This window comes from Orycteropus afer, unplaced genomic scaffold, assembly GCF_000298275.1.
Source record: "Orycteropus afer afer isolate SDZICR_OR568_19922 unplaced genomic scaffold, OryAfe1.0 scaffold00073, whole genome shotgun sequence".
In the NCBI taxonomy this organism is placed as follows: domain Eukaryota; kingdom Metazoa; phylum Chordata; class Mammalia; order Tubulidentata; family Orycteropodidae; genus Orycteropus; species Orycteropus afer.
The window spans coordinates 10,239,290-10,245,352 of record NW_006921660.1 but is presented as its reverse complement, the minus strand read 5'-3'; positions in this window follow the sequence as shown (position 1 = coordinate 10,245,352).

Here is a 6,063-nt window from a genome sequence, read left to right as displayed (position 1 = left end):
TGCGAAGGAACTGTTTCAAGTGCTGAGGAGCAAGGATATCTCATTGAGGACTAAGGTGTGCCTGACACAAGCCATGATATTTCCAATCCCCTCGTATGCATGTGAGAGCTGGACAATGAATAAGGAAGACCGAAGAAGAGTTGATGCTTTTGAGTTGTGGTGCTGGCAAAGAATGCTGACAGTAGCATGGACTGCTAAAAGAACTAACAGATCTGTCCTGGAGGAAGTGCAGCCAGAATGCTCCTTGGAAGCAAGAATGGCCTGACTTCGTTTCACCTATTTTGGTCATGTTGTAAGAAGGGACCATTCCCTGGAGAAGGATGTCATGATTTGTAGGGTGGAGGGTTGACAAAAGAGGGGGAGGCCTTCAATGAGATGGATTGGCATGGTGGCTGCAATGATGGGCTCAAGTATAGCAGGGATTGTGGGGCTGGTGCGAGATCGGGCAGTGTTTTGTTCTGCTGTGCATGGGGTCGCTATGAGTCAGAAACCACTCGATGGCACTTACAACAATAACAACATAGAATTTCACTTTGTGTCTAACTTGGAAAATTAAGTTATAAATCCCATTGGAAAATATTTGCAGTGTTTTGTGTAGCAGTTATGCTCAAGGTAACTCATATCTTATTTCATCTAGTTTTCATTCAATAACAGAATTCACTTTTCTTCATTTCCTCAATTTGCCATAATTTTTGTTGTAAGATCTAGCATATAACCAATTATTATTACATATTTACTGAATAAATAAATGTTTTATGTTGATATTATCAAAATACTTAGTCATTTTGTATAGGTTGATGTTCATACTGAGTCTTTACCACCAGAGTATTGAATTAAAGAATATCTTCTCAGAAGGGTCAGAATTAGATAGCAACCTTTACAGAATGCTTTCTTTATCAGGTTGGTTCTTTTCTGCATAACTTTTAAATTTGCCAAATAGAGAAGCTTAAATATATTTTGATCAATCTTTGTAATAAAATTATAATAACTTTATGGTGTAGAGTCAGTATCATTTGAATGTGGAACATTTCTGATACGCTCCTCCATATGTTAAACAAGATGGTGGTTCATATATCAATGATGTTGCCATTTCTCTTCTCTCTGTGGATTATTTATATATAATCATATACAGAGCTATTCCATATTTGTCTATTAGTACTCATAATTTTCTGAAAAATATTTTCCTTAAAAACTTTGAGATGTTATATTACACTTTTATATTTTGGTAGGTTATTCTGTCTGCATTATTTCTGATTAAAATATACACAAAATCACATCGACACTTTTACACATGGCTTCAAGTCATATCATGGGCTTTGTTTTCTTTGTCTTAAATTAAGTTCAAATAAAAAAAGAAAACCTTCTAAAATTTCTGAACTGTTTTTCTGTAGTTTGACTTCTTGATAGTTAGGGCTTCAAACTTTTCACTTGCCTTTTCTTTACCTTTTACCTAAGTAAGCATTAATCTCAAATACAAACTAATCAATCGATCCCTCAACAGATTTTGGTTATTAGACATTATGTTCAATGTTAATTGCCTTTGTTAGATTTCTCTCTTATGTAAGGATTGTATCATTCAAATATGACCTACTTCTATTATTAGCAAGGTCAACCAGTAATTTGTTTTTATTTTTCTCCCAAGGGAATTGATGCTTATGGAATGTTCTTTCTTCCATTCTTTTATAACAATCAGAGTTCTTTTCTCTAATGGAGATAGGTGCAATGCAACCATTGCTGAGGAGTTGGATCCTATCCATAGTGACCCCTCCTTGGGTTTCTGAGGCAGTTTCACTACGGAAGTTGATTACTCAACCTTCCTTCCGGGGAGTGGCTGGTGGGTTTTAACTTCCAGCCTTCTGGTTAGCAGTCAAATGCCTTAGGCATTAATGAATTACATAATCAAATATTAAAAAAAAAATCTCTTAAGTGTATTAATAATATATCACTGTGGAGTCATCCCAACTCATAGCGACCCTATCGGACAGAGTAGAACTGCCCCATAGGGTTTCAAGGCTCCAAACTTTACAGAATTGGACTACCACATCTTCCTCTGGAAGAGCAGCTCATGGGTTCCAACTGCCAACTTTTAGTTAGCAGCATTGCTTAACCACTGTGTCACCAGGACTTCTCTTGGATATTCATAGTGATTTTCTTATTTTCTTTCCAAGAATTTATGTTCATGTTTTAATATTCATTAATCTAACAAAATGATTTTTGTAGCTATTTTTTACCCCAATCAATATCCATTTAATTGTTTCATTTATACATTCTTCACTTCACCCTTCCTCACTACATTTTTATTTATTTATTTATTTCCCTTGCCTTAACTTCTCTAAGCTTCCTGTTCTTTCGGACTTCGCTTTTCATTTCTCTTAACTTCTTTTTGATACTATAATCCTTGTATGAAAGTGTTCTGGTGGTGCAGTGGGCAAGGCATTTGGCTGCTAACCAGAAGGTCAGTGGTTCAAACCCAGTAGCAGCTCCATGGGAGAAAGATGAGACAATCTGCTTCCATAAAGATTTATAGCCTTGGAAACCCAATGGGGGCCACTATAATTCAGAATTATCTAGTGGCAGTAAGAATTCCTGTATTATTGCCTCCCTTCTCTTTCAACCCTGATCCCTGACTTTATCATTTGCTGGTAACGTAGTGCCTAGGACACTTGATTGTTAACCAGAAGGCTGGCAGTTCAAACCCATCAGCCACTCCTCAGAAGGAAGATGGGGCAATCTACTTCCGTGGTGATACTGCCTCAGAAACCCAAGGAGGGGTCGCTGTGAGTCAGGTCCGACTCCAGGGCATATAATAACAATAACGTCAGCCACACTCAGGATGCTAGGCTCTGAACTGGGTTTAACTTTTACTGCTTACTTCACAGATGAAAGAGTATCTTGCTGATTTCATTAAATTTTCTTATACATTTCTCCCCATTTATTAGTTTTCTCATTTCTTTTTCTTTTTTCACCAATTTGTAATTTATCTTGTTTTGTCCCACTTCCATTTCTTTCAGGCCATTCTTATTCATGTGAAATTGTTCCTATCTTCTCTATCCAGATACCTGTAGTTTATCTTCCTCATGATCGGTTCAAAACAAGCTTTCTCTGTATTTTCCTATTCTACCTAATTTCTCTTGCTTTCTCCTTGCTCTGAACTCTCAGACCAGGCCATTACCCAGAGGTAAGGAACTGTGCATTTAACTATGCAGAGCCCTTTTGGTAGTCTACAGAAAACAAAATAACAATCAAAAAATTATAATGAGATTGTGCCTCTCTGCATGAATTGGAGAAGAGAAATATAAAAGACACACCAAATAAGCAAAATTATAAATTAAAGTAAGTGAAGAGAGAGACATAGAAAATGATGGGCACATCTGATTAACCAGAGTGAAGGTCAGAGTAGACATGTAATGAGGAAAGTTATTCAAAATATGAAATAATTTACAATTCATGATCTGGCATGTTAATTTGACACAAGTAGCAGTTATGAGTGACTAATAGAGACATGTGCCTGTGTGAAATATGATCTGCTTTCCTAAACTTACAGTGATGCCATGAAAACTAATCTGAAAAAGAAAAGAAAGAATAAGTAAAGTACATTGAAATTTTCATCTAAATGACTCTCATTACTACTGCTGACTTATTTCCATTAGCCACACCCTAATTAGTTTCTGCACAGAGTGTCAGCACTTATTTTCATGGTTGAATTGTCTTTTATATGAAATAAAACAAGATTTGATAACTCTTTTCAAATCAAAATTGTATAATAAAATCCCTAATATACTGTTTGACCAATGTCATTCTTAATAACATTTGATTCAATTCATTGGGCTATTTGGGAAAGTAATTCATCTTATCATAATGGTTTTCATTCTGCATTTTAGATGTTACACCAGCAAAATGGTTTAAGTAAAATACATCATTGTCCTTCATATCTAAAGATGTTACTGCAAAAGTTAATGTTGTTTTTGTATGTAAGACTGATAAACTTAACAGCTTTATACTTTGAGAAAAATTTTAAGACTAATATTAAAGTATATTAACATAAATATAGCTTTTTTCTTCCTTATGATATAAACACATTTAACTTGAATGTAACTAAGATAAAAACATCAACAAGTTTTTGCTTTCAATATTTTTTTATTAAATAGCTTTATTATATACACTTCTTACATTCCAAGAGTATTGCTTATATTATGACCATTATTCATATCAAATGCATTGTCATTTATCGAGTCTTTTGCAGGAGCTGAATAGAAATAGATAAAGTCATAAGAAGAAATCATTAATTTAAAAACAAATAGTTAAGGTAGGACTTTTAAATAAAGCTCTGCCTAATACACACAACTCTTGGCCTCATCTTTCATCTTTTGAAATTGATTATCACCAAATCCAAAGATTCTGGAATCATTTTTACTTTCATCCCTACTCCTTTTCTTTTCTTTTTTTTTTTTTTTAAGTTCAAGTAAGAGAAGTATTGCCAAAGGAATGTCACTGTATGGATCATAACAAATTATGGATAACATTGCAAAGAATGGAATTCCAGACAACGTAATTGTCACCGTTATGAGATGGGTCTGACTCGATGGCACATAGCAACAACAACATATATATATTTACCAGTACGCATTGTGAAGATGCCTCTCCTTATGCTTTTGCTCATGGATATTGTTACTAGTATCATCTTCATTTGCTTTTCTGCATAATCATGTTCTGAATATTACTCAATGAGAACTTCTTTACAAAAAAAATCCTCAAATTTTTTGATTAGAAAAAAAATCGCTCTCACCTATTTTCCCTTTGAAATCCATGCATTTATCAATTATCTGCTTGTATGTGCCTCTCTGAGTAGAGTACAAATTTTTACTTTTGAGGAATTTGATTCATCATTTTGTTTTCATTCTTTAGTAAAGTTCTTTACATTAAATAAGTGGCAAAAAAAATCTTGTTTATTTAAAAATATACTAAATGGAATAAAATAATCATTATCATTGCACAAATTTCAAACTTTCTTTATATTTTATTTTCCAGGATCAAATAATATTGCTCCAAGAAATAATGAGATGGTTTTTATTTCCATCTATAAATACATTATTTCAATACACCATATTGGTAAAACTCTGTTCATTCATTCATAATATTTGCTTTATAGTTTCTTATGAACCTTGTATCTCTAAAAATGTGAAAATCTAATTAATAAAATTTAGTATTAAAATAAGTCAAAGGGAAGTATTTTTGAACATTCAAACAAGTGGTGTAATGATTAATTTGTTTAATAACCACTTAAAATGTAATTAAATGCAGATTTTTTCCCTGGTTTACAAAAACATATACAAAAAAAAAAAAAAAAAGACATAAGAGTATTAGTCTCACCAAAAACCCATGTCCATTCTCTTATCCTCATATGATTAGATGAGATCTTATAAGACATCTTGGCAACACATTAGTCACCATATGATCCAAGGCCAATCAAAATTAACCCACTGGTGGCAAGTCTTTTCTGACTCATAGCTACCCTACAAGACAAAATAGAACTTCCCCATAGCATATAAAATGCTGTAAATCTTTCCAGAAGCAGACTGTCACGTCTTTCTCCCATAGAGGGCTGGTGTGTTAAACTGTTGACCTATAAATTAGCAGTTAAGCTCTTTAGCCACTGCACCACAAGGACTTCTTGCTCATACCAGGCAATAAGGTACAAACATGTGTTTTCTACATTCTTTTGTATGTACAAGGAGCTCTGGTGGCATAGTGGGTAAGGCACTTGGCTGTTACCACAAAGTTAGTGGATCAAATCCACAAGCTGCTCCACAGGAGGAAGATGAACCATTCTACTTCCATAAAGATTTAGACTTGGAAACACAATGAGTCTGAATTGACTTGAAGACAGTGGATATGATTTTGGTTTCTGTATGTACAGCTAAGAGATATTCAATTTAGTCTTGCAGGGAGCCTGACTGACTTAGAGCAGTACCTGGTGGTATAGAAGAGTCACTCATTAAACTTTGTATACAACTTTCTTATTAAGTGTCATTAAGTCAATTCTAGCTCATATGACTGCATGTA